The sequence below is a fragment of the Mirounga leonina genome, unplaced genomic scaffold (genome assembly GCF_011800145.1).
Source record: "Mirounga leonina isolate KUSES-001 unplaced genomic scaffold, KU_Mleo_1.0 Mir_176, whole genome shotgun sequence".
Taxonomy (NCBI): domain Eukaryota; kingdom Metazoa; phylum Chordata; class Mammalia; order Carnivora; family Phocidae; genus Mirounga; species Mirounga leonina.
This window is the reverse complement of record NW_023270454.1, coordinates 28614905-28638232: the sequence shown is the minus strand read 5'-3', so window position 1 is coordinate 28638232 and position 23328 is coordinate 28614905.

Below are 23328 nucleotides of genomic sequence, written 5' to 3'. Positions count from 1 at the left end.
ATGCTCTCTGTCTCTCATTCTCTCTCTCTCAAATAAATAAATAAAATCTAAAAAAAAAAATAGTGTGTCTTAAATAGACACAATTTATTTGCATTTCACAGAATTTTAAAGCCAGGTTTTAAGAAACATATTGTTAAAACTAGAAAATATTTCTCAGCTAAGTGTGGTTTTAGGTACAGTTAATAAAAAATCACAAAATGTTGGAAAAAAATCTGAATTTTTGTTTACTGCCATCTTTGAATTTTTTCATTAACACTGTTAACATTTATTATTTAACATTAATAGCTGTTGGGGCGCCTGGGTGGCTCAGTTGGTTAAGCGACTGCCTTCGGCTCATGTCATGATCCTGGAGTCCTGGGATCGAGTCCCACATCGGGCTCCCTGCTCGGCAGGGAGTCTGCTTCTCCCTCTGACCCTCCTCCCTCTCATGCTCTCTGTCTCTCATTCTCTCTCTCTCAAATAAATAAATAAAATCTTAAAAAAAACACAAAACATTAATAGCTGTTTGTCCTGCCATTTTGACCAATTATAATGTGAGTCCATGAATAGCCAGGTATTGAATTAGAACCTTAGAAACCTACAGGATTAGGAACTAGGACCTAGAAAGGAGGCCATAAATTACAAATTCTAATCTTTACATCTCTGTTTGAGATCAGTGTTCTATAGCTATCAGACTAAGAAAAAGAGGAAAAGGTTCTGGAAAAGTGAATGTGGCACAATTTGAATAATCTTTTTTTTCTAGAACCAACATGTTTTTAAGAAAAAGAGTTACTGGATTATCTCTAAAGAAAGAATGCTCAACTAGAAATGAAGAGTATGGATTTAGCTTGAATAATCCATAGGCAGGGAAATCAGGGTAAAGGCATTTTCTTATAGGTCAGTAAGTGATAAGAAATATCTAAACTAAAAAATAGTGCTAAGAATCAATAGGAGGTAAAATTTTTTTTAAAGATTTTATTTATTTATTTGACAGAGAGAGACACAGTGAGAGAGGGAACGCAAGCAGGGGGAGTAGGAGAGGGAGAAGCAGGGACCCCAATGCAGGGCTAACCCCCGGACCCTGGGATGATGACCTGAGCCGCAGGCAGACGCCCAACCGACTGAGCCACCCAGGTGCCTCTAGGAGGTAATATTTTTGAGACAAATTTTAAAAATAAAGCCAAGCAGTCTTTAGATGGTGGTGTGAGAAAAGAGGGGAATTCAAAGATTATTCCGAGGTTTTTAAACCTTATGTGATTAACTTATTTTTCAGTAAGTTTTTATCGAGATTATAGGGCCAATTGAAGTTTTAAAACATAATTTACATCTTGTGTACCTTTTATCCAGTTTCCCCAATGGTAACATTTTTATAGAACTCATAGTATAATATCACAACCAGGATATTGACATCAGTGCAATCTAATCTTACAGTCTTGTATATGTGTGTGTGGTTATTTTTAAATGCATCTGACTGTGCATTGGGTGTTATATGTAATTAATGAATCATTGAACACTGCATCAAAAACTAATGATGTACTATACAGTGGTTAACTGAACATAATAAAAAAAAATGCATCTGACTTTTCCAAGTAGACTACTCTTAATAAAAACAAAAACAAACAAACAAAAAAACAACCTCCTTACTGTTCAACAGATATAAAGTTTCAGTTATGCAAGATGAGTAAGTTCTAGAGCTCTATTGTACAATACTGTACCTGTAGTTAACAATACTGTATTGTGCATTTAAAATTTTGTTAAGAAGATAAATCTCCTGTTATGTATTCTCACCACATACACACTCAGAAATCGAACTGTATGTTCTCTTTCAAAGTGATCACTGTGGGAGATTTTGCTTATGATATGACTGTTGAGAGTTCCTCTTAAAGTGTGCATTGTCTTCAATGTCAGTTTATGGGTCTTGTCATAGTTGGCAAACACTTTACCCACACTAGGTGATTACTTTATTCATTTGGTGATGTGTCAGTTTATTGATTGGTTGATTGAAGATTCATTGGTAGACTGATAAGATTGTATGTAATTAATGGAGAACTTTGATTTACATTAACATCCTGCAGCTTAGTAAAAATTGCTTATGTTGAACTGTGGGAAGGGAAGCCAGAAAGGAGCTGGTGAATCTGATAAACCATAATGTACCTACTCTACTTTTCATGTATTCATCTTTATCTTTCCTGCCCTCCTCCATCCCAGTCTCAGCTCTCACTCTCCCATGACATCCTTGTGCCTTTGATAATAGTAAAACCCTTGTTCTTACTCTGTCTCTTACAGAGAAGCACATTCTTTTTGGTTTTAAATGATGTAGGAGCTCTTTGTTTTACTAGCAACTCATTACAGCTTATTATGAAAGACTACATTACTTGACAGTTCTGAAAAATATAATGCTTGTTAGTTCTAAAAATATAATCCTTTTGGTTCAGGTATTTTATTCTTTCAGTAGTAATGAGAACTTGCTTTCTTTAAAATGAAGAATTCATCATTTAAAATACAATTATGTTAATAATTCTAGCAGAAATTGGAGCATAAATAAATGTTGTGACCTTGAAACTTTTTTTCCTGAAATAAACATTTTGCTGCCTTCTATTTTTATCATATTTCAACTTTGAGCCACCCATTGAGTCCGTAACAAAATACCTTAAAAATCACATATTCCAGATTACATGTATTATACATTCAATTTTAAAACTGGCAAATAATGGTTTAAGCTAGTACAGAGGGGATTTAAGCTTAAGAAAATTGAAGCTCAAATGCTAGCATAGATTGTGAATAATAAGCTAGCCAGAAATTCCATTTGCAAATGTCTGGACTCCTACTAGGCATTTCCTGCACATTCAGAGCTCATCACAAAAATCTTCAATTAGTACCAGAGGACATTGTAGAAGGAGAAAAAGAGTGTTAGTGTGCACTTGGATGCAGATGCTTCTACCAAAGAAAGGCGCAATTGCATGCCAGACTACATAGACAGCAACCTTGTTTTATGTGAGAGATTTACATATTAAGAAAAGACTTGGGGTATTTGCAACACACTTTTCAGTATTCATTAGATGGAAAAAAAATCCACTTATTCTTCCAGCCATCATTTTTTTGTGAATCTTACATTCTGCATGAAAGCATCATATTACGTTCTAAAGGTCAGAAGGTTATTTATTTCATTCAGATCTAGTAAAATATTGAATCTTAACTGCCTCATACTACGAATAATTTATGACAATAAAATTTCAAGCAAAATGTTGGCAAGAGTGAATTTTTCATTATGTGCACAAAGGAGACATTAATTAGTTATTATATAAGATCATTCATTATCATCTAGAATCACTTCCCCTTAATTTATATAAAAAGTTATTATACTTAATTAATGCCAAGAAGAAAGGTAAAGCTAAATGTTTCTATATTTATAATGTTAGCTACCACTATCATGTTTTTCATTACATATGGTTTGAAATATATTTTATTTAATGTTTTCTGCTTGAATTTGTAGCAGTTTGAATTGTATTAAAGCATATTTTATCTTTTTAAAGATCAACATCTGAGGCACTCTAACATACTATTTACTCTAAGAAAATACTCAATATATATAGAAGCTTGTCATATTATATTTTATTTATTAGCACCCTTTTGCAAATAAAATATTGCTATTGACAAATGAACTGAATCTAAATTAATCAAATAGTAAAATAACAAATAGGTTTAGCATTCATATACTGCCATATTTCTGGTAGTTTTTATAGAACTGGTTTTAAAAGAAAATCTGCTTCCTGTCTGACATTCCAATTCTTCTGAAGTAGTGATTAGAAAGATAAATTGGGCTACTTTAGACATGTCCATAATGCATGCTAGAACTTATTCAAAATATTACTCTGTTAAAACCTAGCCTGTTTAAATTACAAAGTTGAGTTTTATTTATTTACCTTACATATTGGATTTGTGAAATTGATTCATGCTATTCTAACTCATGTGAGACTATTGGCTCAACAGGAAATTTTAATTCAAATTATTTTATTTCCTGTGAGAGATATGCATCAAAGATCCTGAAATATTCTTGTATAGTGCTCCAAACACTCAAAGGAAACGTCAAAGAATGATCCAGCATAAGGCTGATTTAGATTAGAGCAAAGAATTTATTAATTTGAAGGAAGAACATGTAGAAGTAACATAAATAACCCCTCCCTGTTGGAGGGACATTATTCCATCAGGGTTGGTGGTTCACCAAGGTAGGGTACATACAGCATTGCTATCTCTTTCTCAGCTCTTGTCTATAGGCTTTTGGAGGTTCATTGTGACCAGATGACTAGGACGGGAGACAACTTTAGGTCACACATCCTAGAAGTGGGCTGAGCCACGTTACAATTCACTCAGGAAGTAAGTCTGGAGGACAGTTAGAAATGTAATTTCTTACAATAGGTCAAAATTTGATTGACATGTGATGGTGGCCACAATGCCTATGAGAATAAATGACCAGAGGTATGATGCCCACTGATTCCTGTGTCCACCAATTTGACTGATTACCCAGACCTTGTAAAGAGCACAATGATCATCACAGTTACAGAAATAACATTGGAGTAGTTATATGTTTTCATTTTCTCTGCTTATCATCTATCATCTATCTATCATCTATCTATCATCACCTATCTTTCATCTTTAATCTATTATATCATTTCCAATTTCCTTTGTCCCGTAAGTCTTTCTGCTAATATTTTATATAGGACATATTTCTGATCGGTATAATCGGTTCCATTGGTAAGAAAAAAAAAATGTATTCGGGTTTGATTTAGTAGAGACATAATTATCACCAAGACATGGATATAGCGTCCATTGGGACTGTGGATCTTTCATTTTGGGAAGAGCATAAATGTTTTCCATAATATTAGTGTACTTGCATTGTGTTAAATGGGAGCATGTTAATTTTATTGATTAGAGCTTTACTTAAGCTTAGAAAGAGTGGCACTGGCAAATATAATGAATTGACATAGAACATGGTTCATATGAAAGAAGCACAAAATCAGTGTTAACTACCACCAGGAATTCTTGGGAATTCCCAGTGAATTGCACTGAAAACTACTGTGTATGGATGTGTCCTTCAGACATTGCTTCTTCCCACGCAACAGAAGTCAGCCTCTACCCTGCTGCTTCCAGTTCATCTTTTCTTCTTCCCACCTTGCTGACAGATGTTATAAAATGAAGCCAGCTCTGCTTCCCCATTAGTCCTGCTACCTATTTTTCTCCTATTACCAAAAACACCCCAGGGTGTTTTTCACCGTCTTCTACTTCCAATGAAGATTTCTCATTTGGAGAGCTGCACATTGCCTGCTTTCTCTGAATACAGTAGCCACACTCTCCCCACACCCCTGTCAAAACTTCACTTATTTGGCAGCTTTTCCTTGAATAGTCTGTTTTGTGGTTGGAAATGTCCCCTAATTTTTTTGTATTCTGTTTTTTTGTCTGTTTTACATGTTAAGTTTGGATTAGTTCTGAATGGAGGAGAACAGAGAGTCATATGTAATTTGCCACCTTAAAACCATCATTTTATTGATGACATTCTAAGTGTCTTCTCTCTTTATGACTTAGATTAGGGCTTCTCCAAGTAGTCTACAATATGAGAACTGAGTTTTCACACTTGCATGTAAAAGCTATTTTTTTCTTATGGCTTATGATAACATTCAGACACATTTTATGTTCAATTCCAAAACATATGCATGTGTTTATACACACTGTATCAAATTACTTTCCAGATGTTGAAATTGTTGTTTCAAAACAAAATCGTTGTTCAATTTATGGCATCACTTTTCCTTTGCAAAATTGTCACTTATCCCAAGATATCTTAGCTTGAAGGAACTGTATTGAAACATCTGTATCTCATATTTAGTTTTGACAACTACGGTTAATACTAGGTTGCTTCTGAAATTTTATTGTAAATAGCTAATCTTGTGTGAAGACATCAAGGAGATGATGGGTTTGTATCATCAACATGGCCGTGGGGATAGCAATAGCAAAGTAGTCAGAAATCATGCCTTTTTAGTACAAATGCAAATTATTATATACTTGGTGAAAAACAAAACTGATTTTTTTTGGGGGGGGAAGCTTGTACATGGTTTCACAGCTAGAAAGTCATAGACCAAGATTTATAATCCGGGTGTCCTGACTTTCTGTGTTCATTTTGGTGTGCTGAAATTCTTCAACTTCTACTGTCACCCATTATAAATTACAGGAGCTTTTCTGTTAGTCACATCACTGTTGATCCATATGACAACTATCTAAAACCATTATTTTTTTAAAAATGCAATCCACATAGGTCATAGCTCCCTTAATATGTTTAATTTGGGGGAGGAGGAAGCTTATCATTTTTTCCAATGATTTTTTATCTCTTTCAACAATAAAGGACATTTTTTTAAAATTTTAAGTTTATTTAAGTAGGCTCCACACCCAGTGACACTGAGATCAAGACCTGAGCTAAGATCAAGAGTCAGACACTTAACTGACTGAGCCACCCAGGCACCCCAAGGACATTTTATTTTATTTTTTTAATTTTTAAAGATTTTATTTATTTATTTTAGAGAGAAAGGGAGAGAGAGAGTTGTGGGGGGAGAGGCAGAGAGAGAGAATCTCAAGCAGACTGTGAGTTAAGTGTGGACCCCAATGTGGGGCTCAATTTCACGACCCTGAGATCATTACTTGACCTGAAACCAAGAGTCAGATGCTCAACCGACTGCACCACCCAGGTGCCCCAACAACATTCTATTTTTTAATTAACAATATTCTTGTTGACATTACTTAGTTATTTCCATTTTTTTACTTGCAAGGAGGAATAAAACTTTGACAACTTTTTCCAATTTTTTCCTTTGAATATTGATATTGTAAGATTTATTTTTTAAAATCTTTTTATGAATCAGTTGTAGTTTTCTATATTTCACTGATTTTCAATTCAGTATCTTGTGAAGGACCATGATACTCATTATTTTTAAATCTCATCAGAAGTCATCTCTGAGCACTGTAAAGAGAAATGAGAGAGGGAGGTAGAAAACAGGTAGGGGGTTGATATTTTCTTACAACTTCTCTAACTAAATAAGAGTTTATGTCTTAGTCAGCAAATTATATATTAGATATTCAAATTTTAGGGCCCCAATCTAGGGGACTACAGTGAATATGAACTAGGGTACTATAATGAGTATGTAAAAAATATCTGTCATCAAGACATAATTGAAAATATGGCATAAGGTAAGTATTGCCAAGGCTACTTAGCAATATTATGCACACTCTGATATGGTTCAGATTTATTCTATGACAGTCACTAGAATGAGTGACCAAGGTTGTTGAAAATTCTTTAGAATTGTCCTAAGTAGATTATTGCTTATAATAAAGATTTTTTCACATTTCAACTATCTTTACTTATTTCTCTGAACCCAGAATATAAAGTCCTTATATTGCCAGGTTATTTTTGACATTTCAAAAATTGGAGGAGGGCGCCTGGGTGGCTCAGTGGGTTAAGTGTCTGCCTTCGGCTCAGGTCATGATCCCAGGGTCCTGGGATCGAGTCCCGCATCGGGCTTCCCGCTCCTTGGGAGCCTGCTTCTCCCTCTGTTTCTCTCTGTCTCTCATGAATAAATAAATAAAATCTTTAAAAAAAAAATTGGAGGAGACTAAGGAAGCATGAAAACTAATTGCAATGTAAGATATGGAATTGGATATTAGTTTAGAAAAAGGACATGAGTGGGAAAATGGATGGAATCTGAATAAGGTGTGAAGATTAGCTAATGATATCTTATCCATGTTAATTTCTTGGTTTCAATCACTCTGCTATGATTATAGAAAATTTTAACATTAGAGGGAGGTGTGTGAAAGGTATTTGATAATGTCTGTTTGATTACACAATTTTTCTTTAATTTTAAATTATTTCAAAATAAAAAAGTTAAAAAATGCATCAACATATGGAAAATTCGTGTATACTAAAGTTGCATTTGAATTCAGTAATAAAAGATTCAGTTAAGGATTCTGGGAAGATATATTTAATTTTGAAAACAATAAGATGTTTAGATTTTATCATATATAAAATAAATTCCAGTTGGATTAAATATTTAAATGCAAAAACTAAAATCATAAGGTAATATAATTTCATGGACTTTGGAATCAGATTGTCTGGGTTTGAATCCTAGTTGAACTGTTTCAGGACTGTGTGATACTATCCAAATTATTTCATTTCTTGGAACCTCAATGTTTCTTCCTGGTATAATAGGGGAAAGAACTGTATTTATGTTTGCATGCTTATGTTTGAGGATTATATTGGTATATATGAAGCATTTACAATAATCGTTGGCACTTAGTAAGCAGTAAAAAAGAGTAGGTTATTCCTATTGTTCTTCTTGATTTATTAATATTAAAAGAAACTAGAGGAATTTTTTAAATAATATTGGAAACAGTAAAATCTTTTTTGACTATGGCTCCTATGCCAAAACATAGAGCAAAAGACTGAAATATCTGACTAGGTAAAAATCCAAGTTTATTAGATAAACATCCATGAACAACGTTGAAAGACAATAAGAAACTGAGTTTAAAAAATGTGAAATATGCAATAATGGGTTAATAGTAATGGGGAAAAGAGCTAATAGATAGGAAGACAACACTTTGCTTTTTAGTTTTTATGTCATGATACATAAGTTGGTAATTCACAGAAGAAGCAATGAAAAATATATGAAAAGATAACCAACTTTATTACAATCAAATAAATGTAAATTAAAACGTCAGTGACCTTGTTTTATTGTCTATTATGTTGGGGTAATTTTTAAAAATATGTAGTTAGTATATACAGTGTTGGTAAGGAGGAATGAAAGCTTTCATACTTTTTCTTTTTTTAAAATTTTTTAAGAGAGGGAGCTGAGGAGAGTCGGGGGTAGAGGGAGGGGTAGAGAGAGAATCTTAAACAGGCTCTACGCCCAGCACAGAGCCCAACACAGAGCTCAGTCTCAACCCTGAGATCATGACCTGAGCGGAATTCAAGAGTCCAACACTTAATCTAATGAGACACCAAGGACCCCCAAGCTTTCATACATTTTTAAGGACATTTTTAAATTTATACGAATATCTAAAAGGTAATATATATATATATATATATATATATATATATATATATATCTCAATATATATCAACAGTCATAAAAGTCCTAGTTTTCTTTGTAATAGGAAGTTATTCCAAGGAAATAAAAGAGGTTCACATATTTATGTATACAGATGTTTTTTAATAAAATTCCTTGTCATAATAAGATGTTACAAAAACTTTAATTTGGCACGCAAAGTAATGTGGAAATATGTCAATATTAAATATCATAAAGTAGATATATATACAGTACTGACATAGAAATAATACATATTAAGAAACAAAATTTTAAAATGCAGTTTCATCCAATATGTATAACAGTTGATAATTTTACTGAAACCATACATGTCTAGATACTCATTTTTCAAAACCAGTAAAATGTGTATTGTATGGTGAGCTACGATTATGTTAGAAAGCAGTGAATTGCAATTTCAGAAGCTAAGATTTACATTTTATTTTATAAATAGCAAGTATAGAAACCATATACCTGCCACTAGAAGGTGTAGAGTAAGGGTATATTCCCATGTTCTTACTGTCTTTGGGACCTTGGCCACATTCCACACTGCCTTCATAAGTCATTAAAAGTTTCCTGTAAAATGTAGACAACATGATTTTGTGGTGTGTGTGTGTGTGTGTGTGTGTGTGTGTTTTGTTTTGTTTAGGCAACGTTTTTCATTGTCATTATTTTTTGTTTGGTTTGGTAAGCTCTTCATTGAAATACAGTAGGCATAGAGAAAGGTGCTCAAATCAAAGTTTTGCAGCTTGGAAAATTTTCACAAATAGAACACACCTTTATGACTAATATTGACATTAGGAAATGCAACATAGCCAGCACCCGGGAACCGCTCCTTGGGACCCCTCAGAGCATGCCCACCCTTGAGTGTAACCTCTACTCTGACTTCCAACATCCTCAGTTCATTGTGCCTGAGTTCATTTTATCTTTGGATAAGTGGAGTCCTTAATTGTGTGCTACTTTATATATGGCCTTTCTGGCTCAACATGATGTTTATTAGACCCATCAATTTAGCATGTACCAGTTTTTTCTTTTTCTCTCTTGCTTCACCCTATGTTTATTATTATGGGTACTCCTTCCTGTTTTTAGGAGTGAGTTTCTGTTTTTTTTTAAACAGCTTCTAAAAATGGAAACCTAGACGATTTATTTTTAACGTTTTTTCTTTTCTAATATAGGAAGAGTCAAACTCTAAACTTCTAAGCATAACTGTAGCTGAATCCAGTTGGTTAAATCTTCAGTTGATTTACTTCAAAGTATTTTTCTATTTCACGTTTTGATATCTTCTCTACTATATGGGTTATTTAGACATACAGAATTAATTTCCAAACACTTGAAGATATTCTAGTTTTTTTTGTTATTGATTTCTAGATTAATTTTACTGTTCTCAGAGAACACAATTTAATTGATTTAAAACCTTGCTTTATGACCCTTTTTGTTTAACAGTGGTAAATATTCCTGTCCATTTAAAATACTGTGCATTATGTCACAGCAATTTGGGGGAATTTTCTATATGTACGGGGGGGCGGTCTAGAGTAAAGCAAGAGAAGTGTATAAGGCACAAAATTTAAGCAGGCGTTTTCAGGATCCTGAAAGTGGAAAATCAACTTTAATGAAGTGTGCCTCTTTAAATTTTGTACCCCACATGTCTTTCTTGCCTCACCTTAGCCAGGTCCTGTGTGTTTGTGTGTGTATTACTTGGTTGTTTAGATCTTTATATCCTTACTGTTTTTTTTTTTTTTTCTGTTTTCCTCAGTATTTCCTCTTTGAGTTATAAGAATTTTAGCTTTTTATAGTTTTTAAATTTTTATGGTATGCATACTTATTTAAAATTGTGATATCTTCCTAATGGATTGACTCTTTTTCTTATTAAATCTCTCTTTATAGATCTAATAATCATTTTTGCTTTAAAGAACACTTCAGGGTGCCTGGAGGGCTCAGATGGTTAAGCGTCTGCCTTGGGCTCAGGTCATGATCCCAGGGTCCTGGGATCGAGTCCAGCATTGGGCTCCCTCCTCATCAGGGAGCCTGCTTCTCCCTCTGCCTCTCTCTCTCTCTGTTTGTCTCTTATGAATAAATAAATAAAATCTTTAAAAAAAATAAAGAACACTTCATATAAAATATTATAGCACTTGCATATATTATATCTTTACATTCTTTCAGTCTCAATCTTTCTATATCATTATATTCAAGGGTTGTTTTCTGTAAGCAACATATAAATCATTTTATCTTTTTTTTTTAAAGATTTTATTTATTTATTTGAGACAGAGAGAATGAGATAGAGAGAGCATGAGATGGGGGAGGGTCAGAGGGAGAAGCAGACTCCCCGCCGAGCAGGGAGCCCGATGCGGGACTCGATCCCAGGACTCCAGGATCATGACCTGAGCCGAAGGCAGTCACTTAACCAACTGAGCCACCCAGGCGCCCCATATAAATCATTTTAATCCAGTTGTCAGTTTCAATCTTTTAATTTGTATATTTAATCGTTGTGTCTTTAATGTCACTACTGATGTAATGGATTTAGTCTAACATCTTGCCATTTGTTCTTTATTTACATATTGGCAATTTTAAAAATGTTTTATTGTTATGTTAATCACCATATATTACATCATTAGTTTTTGATGTAGTGTCCCATGATTCATTGTTTGTGCATAACACCCAGTGTTCCATGCAGAAGGTGCCCTCTTTAATACCTATCCATCACCAGGCTAACCCATCCTCCCACCCCCCACCCCTCTAGAATGCTGTTTGTTTTTCAGTGTCGACCATCTCTCATGGTTCATCTCCCCCTCCGATTACGCCCCCTTCATTCTTCTCCTCCTGCTATCCTCTTCTTTTTTTTTTCTTTCTTAACATATATTACATTATTTGTTTCAGAGGTACAGATCTGTGATTCAACAGTCTTGCACAATTCACAGTGCTCACCATAGCACATACCCTCCCCAGTGTCTATCACCCAGTCACCCCATCCCTCCCACCCCCACCACTACAGCAACCCTCAGTTTGTTTCCTGAGATTAAGAATTCCTCATATCAGTGAGGTCACATGATACATGTCCTTCTCTGATTGACTTATTTCACTCCAGTTCCATCCACATCGTTGCAAATGGCAAGATCTCATTCCTTTTGATGGCTGCATAATATTCCATTGTATATATATACCACTTCTTCTTTATCCATTCATCTGTCGATGGACATCTTGGCTCTTTCCACAGTTTGGCTATTGTGGACATTGCTGCTATAAACATCGGGGTGCACGTACCCCTTCGGATCACTACATTTGTATCTTTGGGGCAAATACCCAGTAGTGCAATTGCTGGATCATAGGGTAGCTCTATTTTCAACTTTTTGAGGAACCTCCGTACTGTTTTCCAGAGTGGTTGCACCAGCTTGCAGGTGGGTTCCCCTTTCTCCACATCCCCGCCAACATCTGTCATTTTCTGACTTGTTAATTTTAGCCATTCTGACTGGTGTGAGGTGGTATCTCATTGAGGTTTTGATTTGGATTTCCCTGATGACAAGCGATGTTGAGCACTTTTTCATGTGTCTGTGGGCCACTTGGATGTCTTCTTTGGAAAACTGTCTGTTCATGTCTTCTGCCCATTTCTTGAGATTGGAACATTTGTTCTGTGGGTGTTGAGTTTAATAAGTTCTTTATAGATTTTGGATACTAGCCCTTTACCTGATATGTCATTTGCAAATATCTTCTCCCATTCTGTCAATTGTCTTTTGGTTTTATTGACTGTTTCTTTTGCTGTGCAAAAGCTTTTTAACTTGATGACATCCCAATAGTTCATTTTTGCCCTTGCTTCCCTTGCCTTTGGCGATGTTTCTAGGAAGAAGTTGCTGCGGTTGAGGTCAAAGAGGTTGCTGCCTGTGTTCTCCTTTAGGATTTTGATGGACTCCTGTCTCACATTGAGGTCTTTCAACCATTTGGAGTCTATTTTTGTGTGTGGTGTAAGGAAATGGTCCAGTTTCATTCTTCTGCATGTGGCTGTCCAATTTTCCCAACACCATTTGTTGAAGAGACTGTCTTGTTTCCACTGGACATTCTTTCCTGCTTTGTTGAAGATTCGTTGACCATAGAGTTGAGGGTCCACTTCTGGGCTCTCTATTCTGTTCCATTGATCTATGTGTCTGTTTTTGTGCCAGTACCCTACTGTCTTGATGATGACAGCTTGGAATAGAGCTGGAAGTCCAGAATTATGATGCCACCAACTTTGCTTTTCTTTTTCAACATTCCTCTGGCTATGCGGGGTCTTTTCTGGTTCCATACAAATTTTAGGATTATTTGTTCCATTTCTTTGAAAAAAGTGGATGGTATTTTTATGGGAATTGCATTAGATGTGTAGATTGCTCTAGGTAGCATTGACAGCTTCACAATATTTGTTCTTCCAATCCATGAGCATGGAACGTTTTTCCATTTCTTTGTGTCTTCCTCAATTTCTTTCATGAGTATTTTATAGTTTTCTGAGTACAGATCCTTTGCCTTTTTGGTTAGATTTATTCCTAAGTATCTTATGGTTTTGGGTGCAATTGTAAATGGGATCGACTCCTTAATTTCTTTTTCTTCTGTCTTGTTGTTGGTGTATAGAAATGCCACTGACTTCTGTGCATTGATTTTATATCCTGTCACTTTACTGAATTCCTGTATGAGTTCTAGCAGTTTTGGGGTAAAGTCTTTTGGGTTTTCCACATGAAGTATCCTATCATCTGCAAAGAGTGAGAGTTTGACTTCTTCTTTGCTGATTTGAATGCCTTTTATTTCTTTTTGTTGTCTGATTGCTGTGGCTAGGACTTCTAATACTATGTTGAATTGCAGTGGTGATAGTGGACATCCCTGCCATGTTCCTGACCTTAGGGGGAAGCTCTCAGTTTTTCCCCATTGAGAATGATATTCACTGTAGGTTTTTCATAGATAGTTTTTATGATCTTGAGGTATGTACCCTCTATCCCTAAACTCTGAAGAGTTTTGATCAAGAAAGGATGCTGTACTTTGTCCAATGCTTTTTCTGCATCTATTGAGAGGATCATATGATTCTTGTTCTTTCTTTTATTAATGTTTTGTATCACGTTGATTGATTTGCGGATGTTGAACCAACCTTGCAGCCCAGGGATTAATCCCACTTGGTTGTGGTGAATAATCGTTTTTAATGTACTGTTGTATCCTACTGGATAGTGTTTTGGTGAGAATTTTTGCATCCATGTTCACCAAGGATATTGGAGTGTAATGCTCGTTTTTGATGGGGTCTTTGTCTGGTTTTGGGATCAAGGTAATGCTGGCCTCATAAAATGAGTTTGGAAGTTTCCCTTCCATTTCTATTTTTTGGAACAGTTTCAGAAGAATAGGTATTAATTCTTCTTGAAATGTTTGGTAGAATTCCCCTGGGAAGCCATCTGGCCCTGGGCTTTTGTTTGTTGTGAGATTTTTGATGACTGCTTCAATTTCCTTAGTGGTTATGGGTCTGTTCAGGTTTTCTATTTCTTCCTGGTTCAGTTTTGGTAGTTGATACATCTCTAGGAATGCATCCATTTCTTCCAGATTATCTAATTTGCTGGCATAGAGTTGCTCATAATATGTTCCTATAATTGTTTGTATTTCTTTGGTGTTGGTTGTGATCTCTCCTCTTTCATTCATGATTTTGTTGATTTAGGTCATTTCTCTTTTCTTTTTGATAAGTCTGGCCAAGGGTTTATCAATCTTGTTAATTCTTTCAAAGCAGCAGCTCCTAGTTTCGTTGATCTGTTCTACTGTTCTTTTGGTTTCTATTTCATTGATTTCTGCTCTGGTCTTTATGATTTCTCTTCTCCTGCTGGGTTTAGGCTTTACTTGCTGTTCTTTCTCCAGCTCTTTTAGGTGTAGGGTAGGTTGTGTATTTGAGACCTTTCTTGTTTCTTGAGAAAGGCGTATATTGCTATATAATTTCCTCTTAGGACTGCCTTTGCTGCATCCCAAAGATTTTGAATAGTTGTGTTTTCATTTTCATTGGGTTCCATGAATTTTTTTAATTCTTCTTTAATTTGCTTGTTGACCCATTCATTCTTTAGTAGGATGCTCTTTAGCCTCCATGTATTTGAGTTCTTTCCGACTTTCCTCTTGTGATTGAGTTCTAGTTTCAAAGCATTGTGGTCCGAAAATAAGCAGGGAATGATCCCAATCTTTTGGTACCAGTTGAAACCTGATTTATGACTTAGGATGTGATCGATTCTGGAGAATGTTCCAGGGGCACTAGAGAAGAATGTGTATTCCATTGCTTTGGGATGGAATGTTCTGAATATGTCTGTGAAGTCCATTTGGTCCAGTGTGTCCTTTAAAGTCTTTATTTCCTTGTTGATCTTTTGCTTACATGATCTGTCCATTTCAATGAGGGGGGTGATAAAGTCCTCCACTATTATTGTATTGTTGTCAATGTGTTTCTTTACTTTTGTTATTAACTGGCTTATATAATTGGCTGCTCCCATGCTAGGGGCATAGATATTTACAGTTGTTAGATCTTCTTGTTGGATAGACCCTTTAGGATATAGTGTCCTTCCTCATCTCTTATTACAGTCTTTGGTTTAAAATCTAATTTGTCTGATAGAAGGATTGCCACCCCAGCTTTCTTTTGGTGTCCATTAGCATGGACAATGGTTTTCCACCCCCTCACTTTCAATCTGCGGGTATCTTGGGTCTAAAATGAGTCTCTTGCAGACAGCATACCGATGGGTCTTGTTTTTTAATCCAATCTTATACCCTGTGTCTTTTGACTGGGGCATTTAGCCCATTTACATTCAGGGTAACTATTGAAAGATAGGAATTTAGTGCCATTGTATTGCCTGTAAGGTGACTGTTACTGTATATTGTCTGTGTTCCTTTCTGGTCTATGTTGCTTTTAGGGTCTCTCTTTGCTTAGAGGACCCCTTTCAATATTTCCTGTAGGGCTGGTTTCGTGTTTGCAAATTCCTTTAGTTTTTGTTTGTCCTGGAAGGTTTTTATCTCTCCTTCTATTTTCAATGACAGCCCAGCTGGATATACTATTCTTGGCTGCATATTTTTCTCATTTAGTGTTCTGAATATATCATGCCAGTCCTTTCTGGCCTGCCAGGTCTCTGTGGATAGGTCTGTTGTCAATCTAATGTTTCTACCATTGTAGGTTACATATCTCTTCTCCTGAGCTACTTTCAGGATTTTCTCTTTGTCTCTGAGACTCGTAAGTTTTACTATTAAATGTTGGGGTGTGGACCTATTTTTATTGATTTTGAGAGGGGTTCTCTGTGCTTCTTGGATTTTGATGCCTGTTTCCTTCCCCAAATTAGAGAAGTTCTCTGCTATAATTTGCTCCAGTATACCTTCTGCCCCTCTCTCTCTTTCTTCTTCTTCTGGGATCCCAATTATTCTAATGTTGTTTCATCTTATGGTATCACTTATCTCTCAAATTCTGCCCTTGTGGTCCAGTAGTTGTTTATCTCTGTTTTTCTCAGCTTCTTTATTTTCCATCATTTGGTCTTCTATATCACTGATTCTGTCTTCTGCCTCATTTATCCTAGCAGTTAGCACCCCCATTTTTGATTGCACCTCATTAATAACCTTTTTGATTTTGACTTGGTTAGATTTTAGTTCTTTTATTTCTCCAGAAAGCGTTTCTCTAATAACTTCCATGCTTTTTTCAAGCCCAGCTAGTATCTTTAAAGTGATGGTTCTGAACTCTAGATCTGACATTGTACTAATGTCCGTATTGAGTAGGTCCCTGGCAGTCGGTACTACCTCTTGTTCTTTTTGTTGAGGTGATTTTTTCCATCTTGTCATTTTGTCCAGAGGAGAATAGATTAATAAGAGAACAAAATGCTAACAGGGTAACAACGTCCCCAGAAAATATACTCGAAACAAATCAGAAAAGACCTGAAGCTGGGGGAAAAGAAAGGGAAAGAAAGAAAAAAGAAAAAGATAAAAACAAACAAAAACAGAACAAAACAAAAAAACAGGAATATGATCAAATATGATCAGGCTGGTGCATAGATCCATGCCACACACTAGCTTTTCGGTGTATTTTGGTCTGTTAGAAGAAAGTGCCTCCCGAAATTTTAAAGAAAGAAAAACTTATATATGTACAAAAATAAGGGTTGATATGATGAAGGGATGGAATATGACTGTAAAGATGGAAAGTATAGAAAGTTTTATAAAAGGAATTGATAAGAAGTTGTTTGAAAAAAGAAAGAAGAGGATTTAAAAAAAAAAGAAGAAAAAAAAAGGGAGAGAATGTGATCAGGCAGGAGAGTAGAACAAAACCATACACTAGAGGTTTAGGGTATATTTTGATCTGTTAGAAGAAACTATCTCAAAATTTTAAAGAGAAACCAACTTATATATATATGCCAAAAATAAGGGTAACTACTATGAAGGGATAGAATATGACTCTAAAAATGAAAAATAAAAATGTTTTCTAAAAAAGGGATTGGTAAAATGTTGGTTGAAAAAGGAAAAAAGAAAAATTCAAAAAAAAAAAAAAGACAGTTAAAAAAAAATTAACTTTGAAAGACTAAAGAATCATGGTAAAAAAGCCATAGATTCTATGTGCTGTGTTCCCCTAGTGCTGGAGTTCTGCCGTTCTCATTGGTCGGTAAGCTTGGTCTTGGCTGGCTGTTCTTGCTGATCTTCTGGGGGAGGGGCCTGTTGCCGTGGTTCCCAAATGTTTTTGCCGGAGGCGGAATTGCCCTGCCCTTGCTGGGGCCTGGCTAAGTAATCTGCTTGGGTTTGCGCTCTAGAGCTTTTGTTCCCTGCAAGCTTTCCGTTTGGCTTTGGAGGACGAGAGTGAAAATGGTGACCTCCCAATCTCCACCCCGGAGGAGCACGAGAACTCAGGTCCCCACTCCTCAGTGAGCCCCCAGAGAAAAGCAGTCAATCACTTCCATCTCCTTGGTCTCCGGCCGCTATCCGTGCTCACCCGGCTTTGGACAGTGTGTTTCTATCTCTGGCACCCGACCCTGGGTGGAGTCTCCAAACCCAGCAGATCCCTGCAGTGCACTCCCACGCTGCTCCTCCCGGGGAAGAAGGGGAGTCTCCCCAGATCTGCTGCTTGTTGGGTCCCTGCTGGAGGAGCAGTGGCCCAACTGTGCCGCGGATCACAGTTTATGGCATCCGCGAGCTGAGAGCCCGCGCCTCGGCTCCAACTCTGCAGCTGGCTTCCCGCTCCGATGCCTGGGAGCTCTGCCACACTCAGGCACCCCTGGTCTTTCTGTGACCCTGAGGGTCCTGAGACCACACTGTCCCAGTGAGGGTTCCACCCCCCGCTTAGCCATTGGAGCGACGTCCCTCAGCGGAGCTGACTTCTAAAAGTTCCGAGTTTGTGCTCCGGAGCTCTATCACTTGCCAAAAGCAGCCAATGGAGGCTCTCTCCCCCTCCGTCTATCCTCCTGAATATCCCCTCAGATTCACTTCTCCGCACGTCCTACCTTCCAGAAAGTGGTCGCTTTTCTGTTCAGAGAGTTGTTGCTATTCTTTTCTTTGATCTCCTGTTGAGTTTGTAGGTGTTCAGAATGGTTTGATCCCTATCCAGCTGAATTCCTGAGACCAGACGAAATCCCGGTCTCCTACTCCTCCGCCATCTTGCTCTGCCCCCTACATATTGGCACTTTTTCTTTCTTTTTCATCTCCATTTTTCACCTAGTAGCTTGTTTGTCATACATTCATTTATGGTTATGTTATGATTACCTTAGAGATTACAACATGCATTCCTGATTCAATGTAGTCTAATAAAACTAATACAAATAATGTTTACTATTTTCTCAATGTTTTTACCAGAGTCCAATATAGCCTCCTGGTTTTTACATCCTTGTGTGGTACCCTGTCACATTCTGCAGTATTGACTTGTGTAACCAATAGGATATTATGGAAATGAGAGTAAATGACTTTAACGCCAAGGTCATAAAAGACCTTACAGCTTCTGCACATTCAAGCACCCCTACAGAGAGGTCCATAGTGAGAAATTCAGTCTGCTGTGGATAGCTGGCACCAAATTCCTGGCTATAGCATCCTTCAGTCCTAGTCAAGCCTTCAGATCACTGTGATTCTGGCCATCATTTGAGTACAACCTTAAGAAAGTCCCTGAGTGAGAGTCACCCTGATAAGCCATTACCAAATTCCTGATCCACAGAAACTGTGTGAGATGATAAATGTTTATTATATTTTAAGCACTGTATTCTGGGGTAATTAGACATGTGACAATAAGAAACTAAGATACCCAACAACGTTTCATTATATGTACTCCCTTATTTGCCATTTGAATTTTAGTTGTCATGCATTTCAATTTTACATGTATTAAAAACCCCAAGAGAGTATTTTAGTGTCATATTTACTTTTATTTTACCCATGCACTTACTATATCCATTGCTCATCTTTTCTTCTTGCATTTGCATGATTTTTCTGGGATAATTTTTCTTCCATTTGACAAGCATCCATTAATATATCTTTTAGTGCAGGGCTGCCAAAGACAATTTTTATTCATTTTCTTTGCCTGTAAATCTTATCTTCACTTTGCCTTTATTATTGTGAATATATCTTAGAGTATGGAATTCTAGGCTTCAGATCATTTCTGTTGGCTTAAAAGATTTCTTTCCATTATTTCTTGTCTTCTACTTCTTTTCTTCTGCTAAAAAGTCAACTGTTAGTTTTTTGTTTTTGTTTTTTTTTTTATTTCTTGATAATATGTTTGTAACACCTTTGGGCGCCTGGGTGGCTTAGTCGGTGAAGCATCTGCTTTCGGCTCAGATCATGATCTCAGGGTCCTGGGATGGAGTCCCGCATCGGGCTCTCTGCTTAGCGGGGAGCCTGCTTCTTCCTCTCCCTCTGCTCCTCCCCCTGCTTGTGTTCTCTCTCTCTGTCTCAAATAAATAAATAAAATCTTTTTTTTTAAGATTTTTTATTTATTTATTTGACAGAGAGACACAGCGAGAGAGGGAACACAAGCAGGGGGAGTGGGAGAGGGAGAAGCAGGCTTCCCACTGAACAGAGAGCCCAATGCGGGGCTTGATCCCAGGACCCTGGGATCATGACCTGAGCCAAAGGCAGACGCTTAACAACTGAGCCACCCAGGCACCCCTAAATAAATAAAATCTTAAAAATAATTTTAAAAAATATGTTTGTAATGCTGCTTTTAAGATTTTTTTTTTTTTAATCAGGGATAACCAGTAGTTTTATTGTGATGTATCAACATTATGTTTATCCCTCATGGGATTTGCATAACTACTGAATGCCAGATTGAAGTATTGTATTAGTTTTGGAAAATCCATGGATATTATCTTTCCAAATATTGCTTTTGCTCCATTCTTCTCCACCTTTCCTTCTAGAAATCCCATTGCATATATATTAGATACTTTATGGTGTTTAACATGTCTTGTATCTACTGTTTTGTGTTTTCTAATACTTTTTGCTTCTCTGCTTCTATTTAGATATTTTCCGTTTTCATCTACCCATTCACCCATCCTCTCTTCTTCATGATTTATTTTGCAAAAAAAAAATCTCTCCTCTTATAAAATTATAGAAAACCTGTGTTATCCAACTTTCCTCTATTTTTTGAGCTTATTAGTCTTTCTTATTTTAGAGATCGTGTCTATTCTCTTCAGTTTTTGTATCACTTTTGTGTCTATCTCTTGTCTCTTTTAATTGTGAATGTTTGGTCTTGTGGTTCTTTTTTTAGTCATACCTTTTAAAGTTGGAGATGACATCTTCCTCTAGAGTGTTCCATATCTGCTGTGCTGGGCAGGTAGGGTTGGGGCAGATTATCTGTATTCAATTATGGGCTGAGCTGAGCTGAGGCAAGGTTGCAATTTCAGTAAAGAATTAAAGATCGTCTATATCTGGTTAGCCCTTATTTCTAGGGCCTTATTTCTTGGATTTTTGAGCTTTTAATTCACAACCTAATGTGTTCACTTGGTCTTTTCTCCTCCCGGCAGGTCCTAAAAACTCATCCTCTAAGCACAGGGAGGATTCCTGAAACTTTCCCTCTGCTTGTCTAAGGTTCCCTCTTTAGATTTTTAGCCACCTCTTGTGCAATGTTAGAATTAATCAAATGCCTTCAGGGTAAAACAGGTCCATAAATCTTCAACTTTGTCTCTCCAGTTTTTTTTTTTTAATGATCTAAAACTGTTTATCTGTTTATAGAATTCATAAACAGATTTCATAAATCCAAAAACTGGAAAAAAAATACCACAAAATATCCATCAGAAGATGGTATATCTAAACCTTGAAATAGTATTCAGCAATAAAAAGCACTACTATAACATGTATAAATATGAATGAATCTCAAAAACATTATATTGAATGGAAGATGCTAGACAAAAAGCATATATACTATATGATTTCACTCATATGATGTCTTGGAATGATCTGTTTTAGAAAGATCCAAGGTAGCCTGCAGCCGAGAAACAGTTGATTGCATAGGAACAGAAGTTAGTTTCTTGGAGTGATGAAAAATTTTATATCTTGATTGTGTTGGATACACAAGTATAAATAATTGATAAATCTTATCTAACTATATACTTAAATGAGTGTATTTTTTTTCTTAGATTTTTTTTTAAATGTAGTACAATACACATACATTTGCCATTTTAGGTGTTTTGAATGTAAGGTTTAATGGTATTAAGCACATTCATACTATGCAAACATCACCACCATTTATCTCCAGAACTCTTCATTTTGCAAAACCAAAATTCTGTACCCATTAATCAATAATTCTCCTTTCCTCTAGGCCCTGGCAACCACCATTCTATCTCCATCTCTGAATTTGAATACTCTAGGTAAGGATATAATTGGAATCATACAGTATTTGCCTTTTTGTGGTTAAGAGTGTATTTTCTTTAATGCAAATTAGATCTCAGTAAAGTTTACATAATAAAAAGGCAACATAAGCAAAAGACTTATTGTTTGTGTATTCATTAAATCAATGTATTATCTATAGCCGTCTCCATACTATATTCTTAGTATTTTTTGAAGATTCTTTTTCTAACATGTTCTTATTGTATTCAGAGTTTTCTATTGTTGGCAATATTTTTCAAAGTTTCATGTTCTGGTTAGTAAATTGGCATATCCAATTAATTATTTTCTGTGGACCAAAATATTTTCCATTGAGAAAATAATTCTCCCCACATGTGCTGAAATACCTGGAAGCCTTAGAGCACATCTGCTAAATGAAGTAGATTGTTGATTCTATCCTTTTAGATAGAAAACATGTAATTCAGTTATAATAATTTTATAAGTTCTATTCCTCTTTACATTCATTCAGAGTTCACATCTTCAACAAAAATTTTTAATAACCAAAACTCTCAAATAAATTGTCTATTTGTGATTTTTTGAATATTTTGCAAGTTTTGGTGATAAAAATGGTAAGCACATTCCATACCAACAGATAGTATACATTTATTTAGTCAAAAATAGGAGCTCTACCAAAGTTTTACCACTATGTGAAATTTTCCAAAGAAGCAATTACAGGTACTAAAACATGTTAAAACACCTCTGTAATTAAAAAAAAAAAGTATGTTTAATGGAGTACATATCGACAGATAGATCACTAGAACAGAATAGAAAATCCCAAATAGATCCAAGTGTTTATGGAATGCAGTATATGATAAAGATAACATAGTAAATTAGCAGGTATTAAAAAAATTGACTTTTAAACAAGTGTTATAGGAACACCGGGTAGTACATTAATTAGCTTTTATCTGCATAACAAGCTAACCCTAAAAGTTTATGTTAATCCAAAATTTAGTGGTTTATTATTTTTTATTTTTTTAAATTTATTTATTTGAGAGAGAGAGAGATAACAAGAGAGAGCATGAGTGGGGGATGGGGAGAGGCAGGCTCCCCACTGAGCAGGGAGCCTGATTTGGGACTCCATCCCAGGACCCTGGGATCATGACCTCATGACCTGAGTTGAAGGCAGACACAACCAACTGAGCCACCGAAATTTAGTGGTTTAATTCAAAATTTAGTGGTTTAATTCAAAATTTATTATTGCTTACAAATCCAACGTTTAAGTGGGAGATCTACTGATCAACTAACCGCTGGCAATGCTCATGCGTCTGAAGTTACTTGTGAGTCTTCTAGGATGCTTGGTAGAATATGGCCTCAGTCTCATAGCCAGCAGAGTGTGGAAAACCCACATCACTATGACTCAAAATTTAGAACAATAAGAAAAGAGTGCTAACCTCGACTGCAAAGACAAAATACAAAATAAGTGCTCGCATGTCTAAATTACCATAAGCAGCAT